The sequence below is a fragment of the Idiotropiscis lumnitzeri genome, unplaced genomic scaffold, assembly GCF_059441095.1.
Source record: "Idiotropiscis lumnitzeri isolate Australia: NSW breed Sydney's pygmy pipehorse unplaced genomic scaffold, RoL_Ilum_1.0 HiC_scaffold_119, whole genome shotgun sequence".
NCBI classification, from domain to species: domain Eukaryota; kingdom Metazoa; phylum Chordata; class Actinopteri; order Syngnathiformes; family Syngnathidae; genus Idiotropiscis; species Idiotropiscis lumnitzeri.
In genome coordinates, this window is record NW_028283657.1 from 258650 (window position 1) to 282783 (window position 24134).

At 42.9% G+C, this 24134-nt stretch overlaps 1 long non-coding RNA gene across 1 annotated transcript; it reads right to left on the reverse strand.

The window, feature by feature from the left end:
• Nucleotides 1-2708: 2708 nt before the first annotated feature.
• Nucleotides 2709-4167, reverse strand: LOC148315114 (uncharacterized). Its single transcript, XR_015841260.1, has 3 exons — nucleotides 4144-4167; nucleotides 3601-3770; nucleotides 2709-2800 (listed from the first exon to the last, which is right to left on the reverse strand). It is a non-coding gene; the product is annotated as an uncharacterized LOC148315114 (long non-coding RNA).
• Nucleotides 4168-24134: the final 19967 nt, after the last annotated feature.

Consider the following 24134-nt stretch of genomic DNA (forward strand, 5'->3'; position numbering starts at 1 on the left):
AACATATGTTGATGCTAAAACAGTTGGAAAAAGTGTTGTGTAATCAAATTGTCAGGTTCAATCACCTAAGCATTCACTGAACATAGGCTAAATGAATGGAAGGAAGACAAGAGTTGATCTTTTACTCGCGAGGAGAACGAACGGAGGTGTGCTCAGTTACATCTCCAAATTCGTTCTGGAGCACACTCCGCCGAGCCCTCTATTTTATTAGGGAAGTCCCTAACAATACAATGTATTTGCACTAAGGGATGAAGGGGGGAGCACCAGCAGGAACATGTAAACATCTCAGACACAAGAGGAAAGACAGACATCAATGGCAGTCATCCACTGATTGAAAAGGCAGATATGCCCTTTTAGTGCTCTGGTACTAAAGTCTCAGTCCTTTTGTTTCAGAGGTGTGTCTCAGCACACCTCCTTTGATGTTGCAGACGTTGATCCAGTCTTCAGGCATCCGCTTCTCTGTGAAGTCTTCTCATCCATATGGTCAAACATGGGTCACGCTGTGGAACAATTCTTTTGCAATACTAATAGAGTAAAATATGGGATAAAATACATCTTCAACCTAACACAAATTATCCTGACATTTGGAATTTCAAGAAGTGATTTGAAGTGAAAATTATGCATTTTGTGAATGATGTTGTAACAAGTGGGACAGTTGTTGCAAAATTGACTCAAAGCGTCATTGTGCATACAGTCTGCAGGACTTGTGGAACGCACTAATGGGACTGTTAAGGGCAGACTTATCAAGACAATGAGGGAAAAAAAGGAGACAATGACCAGACTGTGTTTCAATCACAACAATGAGGATAGTGCCAGCCGAAGTTAGGACACTATCCCCTATCGACTCTCAGGTTCATCAGAACCACCAGCGACTGGCACATCAGTCCCAGTCCACATGGGAAACATGTTTTGACCAAAAAGAAAAAAAAAAAAAAGACGCAATTACTGGTCAGTGTGTTCTGATCCACAGAGAAATCACGTCCGTGTGGGAGACCAACTCTTCTTCAAGGTGCTGAAACGACTTCGTTGGGACAAGTGAATGCTGAGATGGCCCTCGCCAGATGATTGCAGTGACCCCGACGGCAGCAAAGGTCGCGGGGCGTGGCAGCTGGATCCACCAGTTGCAGTACAAGCTTCTCCGGTTTCCAGCTAAAGGCCGAGCAACGCGAATCCCTCGAACAGGAGCCCACCTGAGTCACAATATCGGACCACACGCACATCGGAACCGCACAACCAGCCACAGATACGAATGTTGAAGCCACAGAACAAAAAGATTAGATATTGTTTGGAAATTAATGACGTACATAAAGAATTTTAGCCTTGATTGGAGAACATTACTGCATTTACATTTTTAATAAAATGAAACAATTATTGATGTTATGACCACTACGAAGAATTTGAAAGACAATATATCGGGATAATTATGGTTTTCATTTTTGTTATGTGTAGTCTGTTCATGTTGCATTATTCTTATGACAAAGATGATTATTAACTGCATGTTTGTTGCCCAAATGTACCATTACAACCTGATTGATGTTGAGAATGACGAATTCGAACTGGACAATGACAAACTCGAACTGGACACTGAAACCTAAATAACACATGGACCCTTTTGCCCCTGCCCCCACACATGCACACACATACACCACACACGAAGATCCGGGAGGTAAAGACGGCTGTCCCCTCCTACAACGAGGCAAGGGCCTCGATCAAGTCGCCGCAGAGACAAGCTCTGCGTGGAGACAAACTCTGCGTGGAGACAGTTTTGTTATTTTTCACTAGGTATATTGAAGTTTTTTTATGTTTTATTCCCAAGTGACCAACATACCATGAGAATCTCGTTCCACGCCGGAAGGGAGGAGGGGAATTTTGTCCCTACTGAGGGTTTTCGCCCCTCCACGGATGACCACACTGTTGTATGATTTCATTATGATGATCTGTCTTAAAGCCGTAAGGACATGATTTAAACCCACAAACGGGTGAATGTGAGATGGGATGAGGATATGTAAATAGTTTGTGTATTTCTAATCATGTTTTTATACACTATTTGTATCAGTTATAATTGCGCACACACACAGACACTCACATTATTGCTTTAGCACACACGCGCACAACTGGAACACACGCACACACTTTAGTTTCGAATTCCTGACTGACTACTGTGGTTGATTGCTTCCTGCCTGCCTGCTAGAATTTCAGACAGACCTCCATTGTCTGCTTAGGTTGCTGATAAAAGACCGAACGGGTGGTAGAGAGTGAGAGAGAGTGCGCGAGATTGAACTGGCAAGACGCCTGCTTCACCTCCTGACTTCCTCTCCCATTCGCGAATGGTCAAAAACAAAACTCTAACTGGTTTGGTCTGGATTTATGCCACCTTCAGTCTAAAAATGGCGTCAGGACGTTTTAAACCTGACAGTTGCCTTGAGATCTCCGAGCTCGAACTGCCCTATTCCCACCTTGATCACAAGCTCCCATGAACCACTTGGACAGGGTTGCCTGTGTCCTTCTCGTTGATGTCCTTTGTGGCTCCATTCCTTTTCAGTGCTCCTAAAACAAAAAAGACAAGAAGCCAACTTAGTAAAGCTATTTAATGATTGTGAAACCTTATGGGACATGCTGAAATGTCTTCACACCACAATCCCTTAAAAAAAAAATATATTACCGTATAGAACATCAGAAAAAGGCAGGTCTCGGCGCTTGTTCTTGCTACGATGTCCAAAGAGATTGTACTTCAGAGACAGAGGATTTGTCATGATGAACGCCATCATTGTTCTGACACTATCGTCCAATCCACCAATACCTGCAACCATTATAACATGGGTGTCACTCGATCCAGATAATCATCACACACTTAAAAATATTTTGGCAGTTAAACTGGTTATGATAAACGTCACAGGAAAGGAATTGTCGATTAAGTGAACAGCTTCGGTAACGCCATATACACTCAAAGGGCAAGAGCCCAACATTCTACCAAAATGATTATGATTAGGGAGGTAACGATTCACTCAAGCCCCGATTCGATTTTTGATTTTCAGTTCCCGATTTCGATTCGATATTTTAATTGTTTTAAGTTGCTGCCACGTTTGTCTCTGTGCGCTCGTGTGATGCTGCAGCGATCCACAAACAAAATATGTCTATACGTCTTGTGCATTTTGAATGGAACCAAAAAACAATACACGATGCCAAATTGTACTATTATTATGAAACTGCCTATGAGTAGTAAAAGAAATACTTGTAAAAATATTTCACATTTTTAGAGCCCCAATACATTCTTTTAAATATAGAAGGGACTGAAATCATGTGAAAATTGAGTCTTTTTCTCAGTTTCCGACTTGGGGTGAACACATTCGGCTTATCATAGTTGCAGTTGACCATCTTGAACTCTGAAGTCTTTCAACTCGGCCTTCCGAATCAGGGTTTTAGAGGTGGGGCTATTTAGTGATACAGTAGGATGGTTTGATCTCTGTAGCTCCAGAATCAGGAATGTACTGGGACTGGGGTTCCTACTTGGGTTTAGGGTACCTAATTTTATATTTCAAGAAATTAAATAATTATTTATAATTTTGAAGATAATACATTAAAATTTCATCATTTTCATACCTGCATTAGATCCTGCAGTAGACTCACAGACTCAACATGTTGGACGTACTCAAGGACCTTCTGCAGCGCCTCTCTTGGTTAGGAAGCTTTTTCTCTGTGACAATCCATGGGGAGGTGTAGATGGTACTTCGTCATCACAGGCTTCAGACTCGTCACTTGAGAAAACATCCCTGCAATGGATGCATAGACACTTGGGCATGAATGTCATTTAACAACAAAAGCTAGAACAAAGAGCTTTGCATTTAAAAGAATACATCTGTGATGGGGAAGCCAGGTTAAAGTGTTAATTTTATAATTATGTAATTAGCTGCAGGTTAGTCTAGTGAAGGTGTAATCACTTCTATTTTGGAGCATAGCTTTTGCTCTGTCCAATCATTGCCTCACCTGCTGAAACCCACATTCGGGTATTTTACAAACCAAAAACTTAAATACCTGTACAGCTCTCATTTTTAACTTATTTTCTCTAACCTTTACCCACAAAATTTGAATATTCAAAATAAAAGTACACAAAGAAGTCACAATTTTTCCACATTAGTTACTTACGTAGTTCCTCTCAAATGCAGCTCAACACTGCATTGAATTAGAGCTTGATAAGCCTACACACAAAACATACAAAGCACATTGGGGCATGATTCTGAATGAGCCAATCTAGCATTTCAACATCTGTTCAACTGTTGGAATTTTAACTATTATCTGACTCTATTAACCAACATTCATCCAACAATTATGCGCGCTCGTTTTGGACACTGCATTGAATTAGAGCTTGATAAACCCACACACAAAACATACAAAGCACATTGTGGCATGATTCTGAATGAGCCAATCTAGCATTTCAATATCTGTTCAACTTTCATCTTGAATTTCTATTATTTAAATAACAGGCAACATTCAACAGTTAATATGTTTTGCTTTACTTACCCAAATCAAACACATCACAAAAAAGCCTTAAATGAGCTAGTGGAGTAGATTGTATTAATTTGAGTGAAAGCTTAAGTCTTTTGGAGAATTTTGGAGAGAGATCGAGGGACACTGTGTTTAGCGTCGTAGGCCCAATGCTAACAATATGTAGCTCGTTGTAAAGGTCCTCATAAAAATAAATAAAACACACAACGCTTATCAGTATTATTAAAAGGGTGATTATAATGTACTTAAGTTTTCCCCAAAATAATTCGAGTACGTACGTTGTTGATATACCCTCTGTGTTCTCGTCACTTATCATTTTAGCATACTGTGTTTTAGCTAACGCACCAAGCAGTTTTCCAACACAGGCAACCTTGAAAAATTACAAAACACATTGTAAAGTAAGTCTAAAAAATGAGAGCCAGACATTTACCCAAGATTAATTAATTAATTCAATTATCGTTCGGGACTCACCGTGCTTTCAGCTCTTCTGCCGCACCTCAAAGACCGCGTAGCTTGCATTCGCTCCTTTTCTCACAGTTTGAATATGCTGCCTTCAAAAGAATCTGTAATTTTGACAACTCCAACTTGAATCTACAAAAATCAAGCAATAAGGTAGAAATAACTTCAAATATACTTTGAATAAAGATCTTTCACAGCATACAGAATTAATAAAATAACATTAATTAATAATGTTGATTTTGTTTATTTAAAAAAAAGTAACTGTGTTGACTGTTGGATGTGGCTGACAATGCTGGACCTGCCTTGTCAAATAGTTCATAGATGACAATCTTAGCTGTCTGGTATATTATAAAATGTTATCTTGTCCCTTAAGGGTTATTAAGTCACAGTTGGGGGTACATGTAAATTCACAAAATATAACGTCCAGCCTTGTTAAATTTAGCATAGATAAATACATGAATTTAATTTTAATTTTAATAAATCAATCAATCCTCTGTACTGCTTCTTGTCCTCACAAGGGTCCCCGGGAGTGCTGGAGCCTATCCCAGCTGTCTTCGGGCAGTCGACAGGGTACACCCTGAACTGGTTGCCAGTCAATCGCAGGGCACACAGAGACAAGCAACCATCCGCTCTCACACTCAGACCTTGGACCAGTGACCAATCAACCTATCATGGATGTTTTTGGAAAGTGGGAGGAAACCGGCGAAAACCCTAGCAGGCACAGGGAGAACCTTGCACTTCTGTACTGTGATGCGGACTTGCTAACCAGTCCGCCACGTGCCGCTTGTTCTAAAGAGTCCCAGAAAATAAAAACACCCGTCCCTTAGTCAAAAGCGGAAAAAGTCCAACAACAACCCGACCATAATTTGCATTGTTCCATAAGTTAAATCAATGTCAAACCTAATAAAAGCTGACTTCTGGTCCTCAAAAATCCTACACTTATTTTAGTCCTTTCACAATCTCGCAGCATAGGCTCCATGGCCATGTCTCTATCGTTTTGGCATCCATTGAATAGTTCTACTGAGAATAGTCTTCAGGGTGGTTACTATTAGCATAGCATGCATTAAATATCAAAAAGGCTCCAGAACAAATTTTCAAACCCATGCCCGCTTAGCTCATCTATAACCCATACAGGACCCAGACATGGTTGACCAGCTCTAACCTATGCCCACTTATCCCACACATAACCCAAACAGGACCGATAAATGGTGACCACTTCTAACCCATGCCCACTTAGCCCACACATAACCCAAATAGGACCCAGACATGGTTGACCAGCTCTAACCCATGCCCACTTGGCCCATATACAGCCCATATGAGACCCTCACATGGTTGACCAGTTCTAACCCATGCCCACTTAGCCCACACATAACCCAAATAGGACCTATAAATGGTTTCAGTAGTAGATTCAGTAGTTTTTATCATTACAGCATTTTCCCCTCTGTATAATGGACAGACATTAGGAGTGTTTCCTTACACTTAGATACGTTTATACTGTGTATATTTGCATGCTTTTTATGAATGTCTGCTGCTAATGTTATACATTAACGGCTACATTACGCCGCCGACTCTGTGTGAGCTATATCTTTGCTGCTGTAACACCTCAAATTTCCCCATTGTGGGACTAATAAAGGACATCTTTATCTTTATCTTTACCAGTTCTAACCCATGCCCACTTAGCCCATACACAACCCGTATTGCACCCACAACATTTGCCCAGTTTAAGCCCATGCCCACCAATCCCAGATGGCGCCCACATGGAACCCTGTACCATTGCCCACTTCTAGCCCATTCCCACTTGGTACCCAGGAATCCCGCATTTACCCCATTTGGGGCCCAGTTGGACATGTTGGCTGGGTACAGTACTTTTATTCTTGCAGTATTTTTATCATTGCAGTATTTTCAATCATTCAGTATTTTTTTTTATCATTGCAGCATTTTTATTTATTTCCCCTCTGAACCATAGACAGGCATTAGGAGTGTTTCCTTACACTTGTATATGTTGTGGGCTGTAAGTGTGTATATACATGGGGATCTGTGTATATACGTATATACTGTGTATATTTGCATGCTTTTTATGAATGCCTGCTGCCAATGTTATACATTAACGGCTACATTACGTCGGTGCCACTGTGTGATGTATATCTTTGCTGCTGTAACACTGCAAATGTCCCCGTTATTGGACAATTAAAAGACATCTTTATCTTTAGAAATTGAAGATTCACTTGCGAGGCCATTTTCAACACGGACCTTTCAAGAGAAGCTATATCGTCCAACACTCGGTCAGTGCTGTCTAAGTGCTTTTCTGTATATTGTTTGTCCACCCGTGGTGTCATAAATTATGGTATTATGAGGGGGATTTATTCAAGTAGGACTAAGTAGGACTTCATTGAAGGCCCAGGTGTGAAATGCATGGCCCTCCACTGGTTCAAATAATATCTAAAACTAAATTACCAGTTACATGTGCAATTTCAATATTCAACAATTATCTCAACAAAAAAGGACAATCTGAATTTTTTTTAAATGCACAATAAAACAGAAAAGCCATTTCCGGGTATTTTACAATTCAGTCTTCATTGGGGAAAAAACATTCAACAATTTGCTTTTCTTATTTAATACATAGTTCAGCACAGCAGGTGGCGGACAAGCACCTTAAAACGTCATTCGCCTACACAAGGAAGAAGAACATGCCCGAGGCGCTCCCGTGTCCTCGTCTTTCGGTCAACCTGAGAATAATGTTCTTGAGGATTAAAGTTTATAAATGTAAGTATGATGTGATTTTTTATTTTATTTTATGTTGTTGAACAGTGTTTTTGTTTATTTTATAATTTCGTCATTAAAAGGCTGTGGCGGTTGGAGAGTCAGCTTCGTGTTAGGGCGTGTTAAAGATCCCGATACCCACACTACACCCTCATTGAAGTATATACGAGTAAAATTATTCGAGCGCGCAGCCAAAGTATATTGTCCACAATTATTTGCGGACTTAACCAAAATCCCATTGAACTGGCGATGTTCGGTGGAATTCTTGTGCCCATGCTGAAAAAAATTCTCTTCAAATGTACATATCAAATTATGACATTATGATAAACAGTTGCATGTGTGCAATTTCGGTCACTCTTTTAAAGTCACCTACGTGTTTTGTCCGAGTGCAGCTAGCGTACTTAGCGACCTTGTGTGCATGCGCCGCAGATTGTGAGAGCGCCTCAAATAGTACAAATGAAGCTATAGCTTGTTCCGGTGGGTCCCAAGCCAGGGTTTTTTCTTAACTACCACATTACTTAAGTTTTAATATCACTCTCAACGTCAAAATTGTTACAAATAAATACATAATGATAACGTGCCGCCAAGCTCGATGACATAGGAGGCGGAAGTTGGTGTCGTCACACGCATTGTCCCAATTTTGCAATATCGGTACGCTTGGAACCTGTGCTCTGCAACACCCCATGTACACGTCAACGAGGAACGTATGGTGTAGAGTGTTTATTGCGATTGGGCCATTCTTTGTCACGGTCTTCTCTCTGACAAATTGGCATATTTAGCAGCCAAAATATAATGAGCCGTTGCTGTGATAGTAGTTGCAGCCCAAGGTTATTTTAGTAAACGAAAATGAACTCAAAACTTGAATAGAAAAAAATAAAATTCGATAATGAAAAAAATACAGTGAACCCTCGGTTATCGCGGTTAATGGGGACCGAGACCACCCGCGAAAACTGAAAATCCGCGAAGTAGCGGCGCACCTTCAAAAATGCTTAAAAAAAAAAAGTGCGAAGTAGTGGTGCACCTTCAAAAATGCTTAAAAAAAAAATAATAATAAATATGTATATATATATATATATATGTATATATATATATATATACACGGGTAGAGAGAGAGAGAGTGAAATTCATGCTATAACAAAAAAAAAAAAATTATTATTAAAACTTATTATTTTTTTATTCCCCAGCCATTATTTTTGTATTTATTCAATTACTTCTTTTTGTATGAAAGGTGGCATTCTTCATTTATTTTTTTTATTCATTTATTCATTCATAACTGACAGCCTCGCGCTCCGCTCGTGCTCGGGCGGAAGAGGTGCTCCTCTTCGGCTTAATTGTCATGTCAAAGCGTGTCTCCGTTCGGTTGAACTCGGTTTCATTTCGCCCCGCCCGTGCCCGGGGAAGGTGCTTCTCTTCGGCTTAACTGTGACGCGAGCATGCCCTCCTCCTCCGGAGCTTCCATTCGGTTAAACTTAGGGGCCGCTTGACACCGCCCGTGCCCGGGGAAGGTGCTCCTCTTCGGCTTAACTGCCACGCACGCCGGCCGGCCTCCTCCGGAGCTCTCGTACGCTCCCGAACAGAGCGAAATGTCGCCCCGCTAGTGCCCGGGCGGAAGTTGTTCCTCTTCGGCTTAACTGCCACGCACGCTGGCCGGAGCTCTGGTACGGTCCGAACCGCGCGAAACGTCGCCCCAAATCGTGCCCGGGGGAACGTGCTCTTCTTCGTCCACTCTCCTCTTCGCCCACGCTCTTCTTCGGCGCATGCCGGCCGTCTTACAGCTCCAGCGCCCCGTCGTGCCGCTCGGCGGAACTACAATGCCCCCGAATATTTTTTAGACCCGCGAAGCACTGAACCCGCGAAAGGTGAACTGCGAAGTAGCGAGGGTTCACTGTAAAATGAAAATGCTCTTTCAAAAATTAAAACTATCTAAAACTAGTGATGGCAAAATGAAGCCCCATAAAGCAGCCAAGCCCTGCAGGGAAATACTTCACACACGAATGGGCTTCGAGATGCTTCATTTTTCTTGACTACGCCATCCCGTGGACAGAAAAATGTATAACATGCTTGGTGCATGCAATAAAATGGTGAGCTGTAAATCATGCTCTGCTTACCAAACAATATGTATTTGAAGAGTGATTTTAATTGTTCTGTTTTACTTTGTCTTCTCACTTCTCCAATATTCAGACAGCTCCGCAGAGACCAACGTTTCACCCCCACACTGATATAAAATGGACCCAACCGTTTGGGTCTCTTTCCAAATTTGGTACCAAAGCCTCCCCCACAGTGCGGCAGCTATCTTGAATTGGCCCGTTCCCAGAGAGTTTTACTTCATTCAGTGTCATTCAGTATTATTCAAAATCTTTCAGTGTCATTCCAAATCATTCAATGTCATTCACGATCTTTCCACATCCTTCCACCTTCCATCGTTCAGTGTCATTCATCATTCTCTTTGATATATAACATAACATAACAATAACATAATCCTGGGTCAGCAGACACCTAATTAATGTGTTAATACATGATACATTTTTATATAAGCAACACTTATGATTGTAACGTATTTTTAATTCTTTCTAGGCGGGAACTGTCCGAACAAAAAATTCATGCAATTTGTAATTATACACTTTGTCATACAAAAAGTCACTCAGGGCAAGAGAAAAAGAATTGTCACTTGCCCAAGTTGGGCAAGTAATTTGGCCACTCGGGCAAGGCAAATTTTAGTGGCACTTGCCCTATGGGGAAGCAGTTTTTAAAGTTAACTTCGAACCCTGTGATGGTGTCTTGTGACCAGTCTTAATCAGCTGATGTTCCATGAAGGCGTGCCTTACCTGTCACAAGAATGAAGGCAAGTCACGCCCCCCGCTGTCCGTTCACTCCGCCAAGATGCTGCTCCAGGTGGTAGAGAGGATGAAGGCTCCCTTGTCTCTGTTCATGGTTTTTATGCCTCGCTTGCAGATCTCAATTGCTTCTTTGATCCAGCGCTGTAGTTTGTTCTCTCCGGTGCGGATGACCCTGCCCTTCTCCCAGTCCATGATGTGGTTTTCCCTTTTGCAGTGGTCAGTGATTGCTGATTTGTAATGTTCATGTTGTGCTTGTTCTTTTACTGCTCTGATTTTTTAATTTTTTTGACAGGTAAGTCACACCCTCATGGAACATCAGCTGATAAAGACGGGTCTCAAGACACCATCATGCGACACTCTGAAGAAGGCGAAAGACTCGCCGAAACATGTCAGGTAAAAAATTAACCTAAAACATAATTGTCTGCTTTTAATGAATCAGTCAAATATCAATAATAAGAAGACAAAATGAACCTAATACAAATAAATGAATGCTTAATAACTCCCCTGGACATGCTCCTAAAAATCCAAACCTTCACCTGTAAATAAAACGTCCCGACCTGAAGACATCTTAATGTTATTATTTTGTTATACACACAGCGCCGCCAAGTGGAATCAAAAATTTGTTTTTATTTTAATTTTCACGTACTGCACGGTGCCCTTTTGACGAATCCGACTGAAAATTAGTCAGAAAAGACTCACTTACTCTCTGCCGAATTTTGTGACGTTTTGGCAAAAGGCGTGGCTATTACGGTGCTGAAAAGTCCGATTGTACTCTGTGGCAACAAAAGCTCCGGCAACATTACTCAGATGATACTATCTTCTCGAAGTTGTACACATTTGAGGATACTTCAGCCCTGAAGACATCCACCAACTTATTTTTCATCGTAGTAGTAGCGCCACCAACTGGTAAAAGCTAATACAAGTTATTTTTTTGGATGTTTTTCTCCGTGCAACTCAACAAGGTCGCCCTCATATATGCTCGGATGACTGTTTCGGCCATGAGGATGTCACAATACGAAATTCATCCTTTTTCGTGAAAAGTTGTGGGAGTGGCATTGCACTGTTCGGCAATAAAACAACGCTGATTATGAGGTTCTAAATATGAACGACAACTCGTGAAACTTTACACACACATCAGGCAGAGCAAATTTATCAATATTTTATACGTTAGTTGTGCAGCTATTTTGAAATGGCTCGCCATGGCCCTCGAGAAATGTTAAAAAAAGCAGCCCTGGTTGAGTGTTTCACCTCGCTTTTTGTAAATTTTATGGAGTACAGTGAACCCTCGGTTATCGCGGTTAATGGGGACCGAGACCACCCGCGAAAACTGAAAATCCGCGAAGTAGCGGCGCACCTTCAAAAATGCTTAAAAAAAAATACAATATATATAATAAATATATAAATATATATATACGGGGAGAGAGAGAGAGAGTGAAATTGATGTTATAACAAAAAAACCAAATTATTATTAAAACGTATTATTTTTTTATTCCCCAGCCATTCTTTTTGTATTTATTTAATTACTCAGACTTTTACCTGCTGGTACGCCGTCTGGTGTGCCCTGTGAAATGAAAGGTGCCATTCTTTCTTTCTTTATTTATTTATTCATTCATAACTGACAGCTTCGCGCTCCGCTCGTTCCCGGGCGGAAGAGGTGCTCCAATTCGGCTTAACTGTGACACACGCCCACCCTCCTCCCCCGGAGCTTCCATTCGGTTAAACTTAGGGGCCGCTTGGCACCGCCCGTGCCCGGGGAAGGTGCTCCTCTTCGGCTTACTGTGACGCGAGCATGCCCTCCTCCTCCGGAGCTTCCATTCGGTTAAACTTAGGGGCCGCTTGGAACCGCCCGTGGCCGGGGAAGGTGCTCCTCTTCGGCTTACTGTGACGCGAGCATGCCCTCCTCCTCCGGAGCTTCCATTCGGTTAAACTTAGGGGACGCTTGGAACCGCCCGTGCCCGGGGAAGGTGCTCCTTTTCGGCTTACTGTGACGCGAGCATGCCCTCCTCCTCCGGAGCTTCCATTCGGTTAAACTTAGGGGCCGCTTGGCACCGCCCGTGCCCGGGGAAGGTGCTCCTCTACGGCTTAACTGCCACGCACGCCGGCCGGAGCTCTGGTACTGTCCGAACCGCGCGAAACGTCGCCACCGATCGTGTCCGGGGGAACGTGCTCTTCTTCGTCCACTCTCCTCTTCGCCCACGCTCTTCTTTGGCGCACGCCGGCCGTCTAACCGCTCCAGCGCCCCGTCGTGCCGCTCGGCGAAACTACAATGCCCCCGAATATTTTTTAGACCCGCGAAGCACTGAACCCGCGAAAGGTGAACCGCCAAGTAGCGAGGGTTCACTGTATGTATAAGACCAAGACCTACAAAAAAGACTCTTGGAGCAATGAGCTAGGTTTTACAGGAAGTCGGCCATTTTGAATTTACTTAAAAGGGGGCGGGTCACCACAATGGACTTTGTGTAGAAATTATTATTGGGGCCCGAGCAGCGACCGCGGCGAGGTCCCTATTGTTTTTGTAGAAATTATTATTAGGGCCCGAGCAGCGACCGCTACGAGGTCCCCATTGTTTTTGTGGAAATTATTATTATTATTATTATTAGGGCCCGAGCAGTGACCTGTTTATTTTTTTTAAGCATTTTTGAAGGTGCGCCGCTACTTCGCGGATTTTCAGTTTTCGCGGGTGGTCTCGGTCCCCGTTAACCGCGATAACCGAGGGTTCACTGTACTCCATAAAATTTACAAAAAGCGAGGTGAAACACTCAACCAGAGCTGCTTTTTTTAACATTTCTCGAGGGCCATGGCGAGCCATTTAAAAAAAGCTGCACAACTAACGTATAAAATATTGATAAATTTGCTCGGCCTGATGTGTGTGTAAAGTTTTACAAGTTGTCGTTCATATTTAGAACCTCATAATCAGCTTTGTTTTATTGCCGAACAGTGCAATGCCACTCCCACAACTTTTCATGAAAAAGGACGAATTTCGTATTGTGACATCCTCATGGCCGAAACAGTCATCCGAGCATATATGAGGGCGACCTTGTTGAGTTGCACGGAGAAAAACATCCAAGAAAATAACTTGTATTAGCTTTTACCAGTTGGTGGCGCTACTACTACGATGTAAAATAAGTTGGTAGATGTCTTCAGGGCTGAAGTATCCTCAAATGTGTACAACTTCGAGAAGATAGGATCATCTGAGTCATGTTGCCGGAGCTTTTGTTGCCACAGAGTACAATCGGACTTTTCAGCACCTTAATAGCCACGCCTTTTGCCAAAACGTCACAAAATTCGGCAGAGAGTAAGATCATTGTCTTGAATCTTTTCTGACTCATTTTCAGTCGGATTCGTCAAAAGGGCACCGTGCAGTACGTGAAAATTAAAATAAAAACAAATTTTTGATTCCACTTGGCGGCACTGTGTGTATAACAAAATAATAACATTAAGATGTCTTCAGGTCGGGACGTTTTATTTACAGGTGAAGGTTTGGATTTTTAGGAGCATGTGCAGGGGAGTTATTAAGCATTCATTTATTTGTATTAGGTTCATTTTGTCTTCTTATTATTGATATTTGACTGATTCATTAAAAGCAGACAATTATGTTTTAGGTTAATTTTTTACCTGACATGTTTCGGCGAGTCTTTCGCCTTCTTCAGAGTGTCGCATGATGGTGTCTTGAGCTGATGTTCCATGAGGGTGTGACTTACCTGTCAAAAAAATGAAAAAATCAGAGCAGTAAAAGAACAAGCACAACATGAACATTACAAATCAGCAATCACTGACCACTGCAAAAGGGAAAACCACATCATGGACCGGGCGAAGGGCAGGGTCATCCGCACAGAAGAGAACAAACAACAGCGCTGGATCAGAGAGGCCATTGAGATCTGCAAGCGAGGCATAAAAACCATGAACAGAGACAAGGGAGCCTTCATCCTCTCTACCACCTGGACCAGCATCTTGGCGGAGTGAACGGACAGCGGGGGGCGTGACTTGCCTTCATTCTTGTGACAGGTAAGTCACGCCCTCATGGAACATCAGCTGATAAAGACGGGTCACAAGACAGCATCATGTGACACTCTGAAGAAGGCGAAAGACTTTCGTATTGTGACATGCTCAAGGCCTAAACACTCATCCGAGCAAATATAAGGTAGATTTTGTTCACCTGCCCGGAGAAAAACATCAACGAAAATAATTTGTATTTGTTTTAACCAGTTGGTGGCACTACCACTGCGATCAAAAATAAGTTGGCAGCCGTCTTCAGGGCCTGAATATCCTCAAATGTGAAAGATTTCCAGAAGATGGATCATCTGAATCATTTTGCAGGAACTTTTGTTGCCACGGAGAATAATCAGACTCTGCGGCACCGTAATAGCCACGCCCTTTGAAGGAAAGTCGTAAAAATAGGGATAGAGTAAGATCAATGTCTTGAGTCTTTTCTAGCCAATTTTCAATCGGATTCGTTAAAAGGGCACCGTGCAGTACGTCAAAATGTAAAAATTGATATTGATTGGCGCAAGGTGTATAACTGAATATAAACATATAGATGTCTTCAGATACCGACTCTTTATGTACATGTGAAGTTTTGGATTTTTAGCAGCATGTGCAGGAGAGTTATTAAGCATTTTGTCCATTGCGGCGAAGGAAATCTTAAGTGAAAACTTTGAAGCCCCGCCCCCGTCATATAGTATTTCGGAAACAAAAAATTTTAGCCCCAGTGTTTGTCCCAGGTCTTAAGATGCTCCAGACAGAACTTTAAGGCAATCAGATGAAGCCTTTAGGATCAGGGTGCAAAAGAATGACCCCTGTAAACATGCAAAAAAGGGCAAAAGTCGGACTTTCAAAAATTCATAACTCACTTCCTGTTCATATTAGACGTTACAAAATATAAAATTTTTCGCCATGCCCGATGAGACTGCCAAGTTTGGTGAGTTTTTGTGCATGTTTCGGGGGTCAAAAATGCGATCGAACAATCGGAAAAATAATAATAATACTAATTTCTACAAAAACAATAGGGACTTCGCAGCGGTCGCTGCTCAGGCCCTAATAATAATAATAATAATAATAATAATAAAAGTAATAATATTTTCGACAAAAACAATAGGGACCTCGCCGCGGTCGCTGCTCGGGCCCCAATAATAATTTCTACACAAAGTCCATTGTGGTGACCCGCCCCCTTTTAAGTAAATTCAAAATGGCCGACTTCCTGTAAAACCTAGCTCATTGCTCCAAGAGACTTTTTTGTAGGTCTTGGTCTTATACATACAGTGAACCCTCGCTACTTCGCGGTTCACCTTTCGCGGGTTCAGTGCTTCGCGGGTCTAAAAAATATTCGGGGGCATTGTAGTTTCGCCGAGCGGCACGACGGGGCGCTGGAGCGGTTAGACGGCCGGCGTGCGCCGAAGAAGAGCGTGGGCGAAGAGGAGAGTGGACGAAGAAGAGCACGTTCCCCCGGACACGATCGGTGGCGACGTTTCGCGCGGTTCGGACCGTACCAGAGCTCCGGCCAGCGTGCGTGGCAGTTAAGCCGTAGAGGAGCACCTTCCCCGGGCACGGGCGGTGCCAAGCGGCCCCTAAGTTTAACCGAATGGAAGCTCCGGAGGAGGAGGGCATGCTCGCGTCACAGTAAGCCGAAGAGGAGCACCTTCCCCGGGCACGGGCGGTTCCAAGCGGCCCCTAAGTTTAACCGAATGGAAGCTCCGGAGGAGGAGGGCATGCTCGCGTCACAGTAAGCCGAAGAGGAGCACCTTCCCCGGGCACGGGCGGTGCCAAGCGGCCCCTAAGTTTAACCGAATGGAAGCTCCGGGGGAGGAGGACGGGCGTGTGTCACAGTTAAGCCAAATTGGAGCACCTCTTCTGCCCGGGCACGAGCGGAGCGCGAGGCTGTCAGTTATGAATGAATAAATGAATAAATAAATAAAGAATGCCACCTTTCATTTCACAGGGCACACCGGACGGCGTACCAGCAGGTAAAAGTCGGAGTAATTAAATAAATACAAAAAGAATGGCTGGGGAATAAAAAAATAATACGTTTTAATAATAATTTGGTTTTTTTGTTATAACATGAATTTCACTCTCTCTCTCCCCGTATATATATATATATATATCTATATATATATATATATATATATATATATATATATATATATATATATATTTCTATATTTATTATATATATTGTATATTTTTTTTAAGCATTTTTGAAGGTGCGCCGCTACTTCGCGGATTTTCAGTTTTCGCGGGTGGTCTCGGTCCCCATTAACCGCGATAACCGAGGGTTCACTGTACTCCATAAAATTTACAAAAAGCGAGGTGAAACACTCAACCAGAGCTGCTTTTTTTTAACATTTCTCGAGGGCCATGGCGAGCCATTTCAAAAAAGCTGCACAACTAACGTATAAAATATTGATAAATTTGCTCGGCCTGATGTGTGTGTAAAGTTTTACGAGTTGTCGTTCATATTTAGAACCTCATAATCAGCTTTGTTTTATTGCCGAACAGTGCAATGCCACTCCCACAACTTTTCACGAAAAATCACGAATTTCGTATTGTGACATCCTCATGGCCGAAACAGTCATCCGAGCATATATGAGGGCGACCTTGTTGAGTTGCACGGAGAAAAACATCCAAGAAAATAACTTGTATTAGCTTTTACCAGTTGGTGGCGCTACTACTACGATGAAAAATAAGTTGGTAGATGTCTTCAGGGCTTAAGTATCCTCAAATGTGTGCAACTTCGAGAAGATAGGATCACCTGAGTCATGTTGCTGGAGCTTTTGTTGCCACAGAGTACAATCGGACTTTTCAGCACCGTAATAGCCACGCCTTTTGCCAAAACGTCACAAAATTCGGCAGAGAGTAAGATCATTGTCTTGAGTCTTTTCTGACTAATTTTCAGTCGGATTCGTCGAAAGGGCACCGTGCAGTACGTGAAAATTAAAATAAAAACAAATTTTTGATTCCACTTGGCGGCACTGTGTGTATAACAAAATAATAACATTAAGATGTCTTCAGGTCGGGACGTTTTATTTACAGGTGAAGGTTTGGATTTTTAGGAGCATGTGCAGGGGAGTTATTAAGCATTCATTTATTTGTATTAGGTTCATTTTGTCTTCTTATTATTGATATTTGACTGATTCATTAAAAGCAGACAATTATGTTTTAGGTTAATTTTTTACCTGACATGTTTCGGCGAGTCTTTCGCCTTCTTCAGAGTGTCGCATGATGGTGTCTTGAGACCCGTCTTTATCAGCTGATGTTCCATGAGGGTGTGACTTACCTGTCAAAAAAATGAAAAATCAGAGCAGTAAAAGAACAAGCACAACATGAACATTACAAATCAGCAATCACTGACCACTGCAAAAGGGAAAACCACATCATGGACCGGGAGAAGGGCAGGGTCATCCGCACCGAAGAGAACAAACAACAGCGCTGGATCAGAGAGGCCATTGAGATCTGCAAGCGAGGCATAAAAACCATGAACAGAGACAAGGGAGCCTTCATCCTCTCTACCACCTGGAGCAGCATTTTGGCGGAGTGAACGGACAGCGGGGGGCGTGACTTGCCTTCGTTCTTGTGACAGGTAAGTCACGCCCTCATGGAACATCAGCTGATAAAGACGGGCCACAAGACACCATCATGTGACACTCTGAAGAAGGCGAAAGACTTTCGTATTGTGACATCCTCAAGGCCTAAACACTCATCCGAGCAAATGTAAGGTAGATTTTGTTAACCTGCCCGGAGAAAAAAATCAATGAAAATGATTTGTATTTGTTTTAACCAGTTGGTGGCGCTACCACTGCGATCAAAAATAAGTTGGCAGCCGTCTTCAGGGCCTGAATATCCTCAAATGTGAAAAATTTCGAGAAGATGGATCATCTGAATCATTTTGCAGGAACTTTTGTTGCCACGGAGAATAATCAGACTCTGCGGCACCGTAATAGCCACGCCCTTCGAAGGAAAGTCACAAAAATAGGGATAGAGTAAGATCAATGACTTGAGTCTTTTCTAGCCAATTTTCAATCAGATTCGTTAAAAGGGCACCGTGCAGTACGTCAAAATGTAAAAAATGATATTGATTGGCGCAAGGTGTATAACTGAATATAAACATATAGATGTCTTCAGGTACAGACTCTTTATGTACATGTGAAGTTTTGGATTTTTAGCAGCATGTGCAGGAGAGTTATTAAGCATTTTGTCCATTGCGGCGAAGGAAATCTTAAGTGAAAACTTTGATGCCCCGCCCCCGTCATATAGTATTTCGGAAACAAAAAATTTTAGCCCCAGTGTTTGTGCCAGGTCTTCAGATGCTACAGACAGAATTTTAAGGCAATCAGATGAAGCCTTTAGGATCAGGGTGCAAAAGAATGACCCCTGTAAACATGCAAAAAAGGGCAAAAGTCGGACTTTCAAAAATTCATAACTCACTTCCTGTTCATATTAGACGTTAAAATATCAAATTTTTCGCCATGCCCGATGAGACTGCCAAGTTTGGTGAGTTTTTGTGCATGTTTCAGGGGTCAAAAATGCGATCGAACAATCGGAAAAATAATAATAATAATAATTTCGACAAAAACAATAGGGACTTCGCAGCGGTCGCTGCTCAGGCCCTAATAATAATAATAATAATAATAATAAAAGTAATAATATTTTCTACAAAAACAATAGGGACCTCGCCGCGGTCGCTGCTCGGGCCCCAATAATAATTTCTACACAAAGTCCATTGTGGTGACCTGCCCCCTTTTAAGTAAATTCAAAATGGCCGACTTCCTGTAAAACCTAGCTCATTGCTCCAAGAGACTTTTTTGTAGGTCTTGGTCTTATACATACAGTGAACCCTCGCTACTTCGCGGTTCACCTTTCGCGGGTTCAGTGCTTCGCGGGTCTAAAAAATATTCGGGGGCATTGTAGTTTCGCCGAGCGGCACGACGGGGCGCTGGAGCGGTTAGACGGCCGGCGTGCGCCGAAGAAGAGCGTGGGCGAAGAGGAGAGTGGACGAAGAAGAGCACATTCCCCCGGACACGATCGGTGGCGACGTTTCGCGCGGTTCGGACCGTACCAGAGCTCCGGCCAGCGTGCGTGGCAGTTAAGCCGTAGAGGAGCACCTTCCCCGGGCACGGGCGGTGCCAAGCGGCCCCTAAGTTTAACCGAATGGAAGCTCCGGAGGAGGAGGGCATGCTCGCGTCACAGTAAGCCGAAGAGGAGCACCTTCCCCGGGCACGGGCGGTTCCAAGCGGCCCCTAAGTTTAACCGAATGGAAGCTCCGGAGGAGGAGGGCATGCTCGCGTCACAGTAAGCCGAAGAGGAGCACCTTCCCCGGGCACGGGCGGTGCCAAGCGGCCCCTAAGTTTAACCGAATGGAAGCTCCGGGGGAGGAGGACGGGCGTGTGTCACAGTTAAGCCAAATTGGAGCACCTCTTCTGCCCGGGCACGAGCGGAGCGCGAGGCTGTCAGTTATGAATGAATAAATGAATAAATAAATAAAGAATGCCACCTTTCATTTCACAGGGCACACCGGACGGCGTACCAGCAGGTAAAAGTCGGAGTAATTAAATAAATACAAAAAGAATGGCTGGGGAATAAAAAAATAATACGTTTTAATAATAATTTGTTTTTTTTGTTATAACATGAATTTCACTCTCTCTCTCCCCGTATATATATATATATATATATATATATATATATATATATATATATATATATATATATAAAAATTTATATATTTATTATATATATTGTATATTTTTTTTAAGCATTTTTGAAGGTGCGCCGCTACTTCGCGGATTTTCAGTTTTCGCGGATGGTCTCGGTCCCCATTAACCGCGATAACCGAGGGTTCACTGTACTCCATAAAATTTACAAAAAGCGAGGTGAAACACTCAACCAGAGCTGCTTTTTTTTAACATTTCTCGAGGGCCATGGCGAGCCATTTAAAAAAAGCTGCACAACTAACGTATAAAATATTGATAAATTTGCTCGGCCTGATGTGTGTGTAAAGTTTTACGAGTTGTCGTTCATATTTAGAACCTCATAATCAGCTTTGTTTTATTGCCGAACAGTGCAATGCCACTCCCACAACTTTTCACGAAAAATCACGAATTTCGTATTGTGACATCCTCATGGCCGAAACAGTCATCCGAGCATATATGAGGGCGACCTTGTTGAGTTGCACGGAGAAAAACATCCAAGAAAATAACTTGTATTAGCTTTTACCAGTTGGTGGCGCTACTACTACGATGTAAAATAAGTTGGTAGATGTCTTCAGGGCTGAAGTATCCTCAAATGTGTACAACTTCGAGAAGATAGGATCATCTGAGTCATGTTGCCGGAGCTTTTGTTGCCACAGAGTACAATCGGACTTTTCAGCACCTTAATAGCCACGCCTTTTGCCAAAACGTCACAAAATTCGGCAGAGAGTAAGATCATTGTCTTGAGTCTTTTCTGACTAATTTTCAGTCGGATTCGTCAAAAGGGCACCGTGCAGTACGTGAAAATTAAAATAAAAACAAATTTTTGATTCCACTTGGCGGCACTGTGTGTATAACAAAATAATAACATTACGATGTCTTCAGGTCGGGACGTTTTATTTACAGGTGAAGGTTTGGATTTTTAGGAGCATGTGCAGGGGAGTTATTAAGCATTCATTTATTTGTATTAGGTTCATTTTGTCTTCTTATTATTGATATTTGACTGATTCATTAAAAGCAGACAATTATGTTTTAGGTTAATTTTTTACCTGACATGTTTCGGCGAGTCTTTCGCCTTCTTCAGAGTGTCGCATGATGGTGTCTTGAGCTGATGTTCCATGAGGGTGTGACTTACCTGTCAAAAAAATGAAAAAAATCAGAGCAGTAAAAGAACAAGCACAACATGAACATTACAAATCAGCAATCACTGACCACTGCAAAAGGGAAAACCACATCATGGACCGGGAGAAGGGCAGGGTCATCCGCACAGAAGAGAACAAACAACAGCGCTGGATCAGAGAGGCCATTGAGATCTGCAAGCGAGGCATAAAAACCATGAACAGAGACAAGGGAGCCTTCATCCTCTCTACCACCTGGACCAGCATCTTGGCGGAGTGAACGGACAGCGGGGGGCGTGACTTGCCTTCATTCTTGTGACAGGTAAGTCACGCCCTCATGGAACATCAGCTGATAAAGACGGGACACAAGACAGCATCATGTGACACTCTGAAGAAGGCGAAAGACTTTCGTATTGTGACATGCTCAAGGCCTAAACACTCATCCGAGCAAATATAAGGTAGATTTTGTTCACCTGCCCGGAGAAAAACATCAACGAAAATAATTTGTATTTGTTTTAACCAGTTGGTGGCGCTACCACTGCGATCAAAAATAAGTTGGCAGCCGTCTTCAGGGCCTGAATATCCTCAAATGTGAAAAATTTCGAGAAGATGGATCATCTGAATCATTTTGCAGGAACTTTTGTTGCCACGGAGAATAATCAGACTCTGCGGCACCGTAATAGCCACGCCCTTCGAAGGAAAGTCACAAAAATAGGGATAGAGTAAGATCAATGTCTTGAGTCTTTTCTAGCCAATTTTCAATCAGATTCGTTAAAAGGGCACCGTGCAGTACGTCAAAATGTAAAAATAGATATTGATTGGCGCAAGGTGTATAACTGAATATAAACATATAGATGTCTTCAGGTACAGACTTTTTATGTACATGTGAAGTTTTGGATTTTTAGCAGCATGTGCAGGAGAGTTATTAAGCATTTTGTCCATTGCGGCGAAGGAAATCTTAAGTGAAAACTTTGAAGACCCGCCCCCGTCATATAGTATTTCGGAAACAAAAAATTTTAGCCCCAGTGTTTGTCCCAGGTCTTCAGATGCTCCAGACAGAATTTTAAGGCAATCAGATGAAGCCTTTAGGATCAGGGTGCAAAAGAATGACCCCTGTAAACATGCAAAAAAGGGCAAAAGTCGGACTTTCAAAAATTCATAACTCACTTCCTGTTCATATTAGACGTTAAAATATCAAATTTTTCGCCATGCCCGATGAGACTGCCAAGTTTGGTGAGTTTTTGTGCATGTTTCGGGGGTCAAAAATGCGATCGAACAATCGGAAAAATAATAATAATAATAATTTCTACAAAAACAATAGGGACTTCGCAGCGGTCGCTGCTCAGGCCCTAATAATAATAATAATAATATTAATAATAATAAAAGTAATAATATTTTCTACAAAAACAATAGGGACCTCGCAGCCGTCGCAGCTCGGGCCCTAATAACAATTTCTAGAAAAACAATAGGGACCTCGCAGCGGTCACTGCTCGGGCCCTAATAATAATAATAATAAAAATAATAATAATTTCCACAAAAACAATGGGGACCTCGTAGCGGTCGCTGCTCAGGCCCTATTAATAATTTCTACAAAAACAATAGGGACCTCGCCGCCGTCGCTGCTCGGGCCCCAATAATAATTTCTACACAAAGTCCATTGTGGTGACCCGCCCCCTTTTAGGTAAATTCAAAATGGCCGACTTCCTGTAAAACCTAGCTCATTGCTCCAAGAGACTTTTTTGTAGGTCTTGGTCTTATACATACAGTGAACCCTCGCTACTTCGCGGTTCACCTTTCGCGGGTTCAGTGCTTCGCGGGTCTAAAAAATATTCGGGGGCATTGTAGTTTCGCCGAGCGGCACGACGGGGCGCTGGAGCGGTTAGACGGCCGGCGTGCGCCGAAGAAGAGCGTGGGCGAAGAGGAGAGTGGACGAAGAAGAGCACGTTCTCCCGGACACGATCGGTGGCGACGTTTCGCGCGGTTCGGACCGTACCAGAGCTCCGGCCGGCGTGCGTGGCAGTTAAGCCGTAGAGGAGCACCTTCCCCGGGCACGGGCGGTGCCAAGCGGCCCCTAAGTTTAACCGAATGGAAGCTCCGGAGGAGGAGGGCATGCTCGCGTCACAGTAAGCCGAAGAGGAGCACCTTCCCCGGGCACGGGCGGTTCCAAGCGGCCCCTAAGTTTAACCGAATGGAAGCTCCGGAGGAGGAGGGCATGCTCGCGTCACAGTAAGCCGAAGAGGAGCACCTTCCCCGGGCACGGGCGGTTCCAAGCGGCCCCTAAGTTTAACTGAATGGAAGCTCCGGAGGAGGAGGGCATGCTCGCGTCACAGTAAGCCGAAGAGGAGCACCTTCCCCGGGCACGGGCGGTGCCAAGCGGCCCCTAAGTTTAACAGAATGGAAGTTCCGGGGGAGGAGGGCGGGCGTGTGTCACAGTTAAGCCGAATTGGAGCACCTCTTCCGCCCGGGCACGAGCGGAGCGCGAGGCTGTCAGTTATGAATGAATAAATGAATAAATAAATAAAGAATGCCACCTTTCATTTCACAGGGCACACCGGACGGCGTACCAGCAGGTAAAAGTCGGAGTAATTAAATAAATACAAAAAGAATGGCTGGGGAATAAAAAAATAATACGTTTTAATAATAATTTGGTTTTTTTGTTATAAAATGAATTTCACTCTCTCTCTCCCCGTATATATATATATATATATATATATATATATATATATATATATATATATATATTGTATATTTTTTTTAAGCATTTTTGAAGGTGCGCCGCT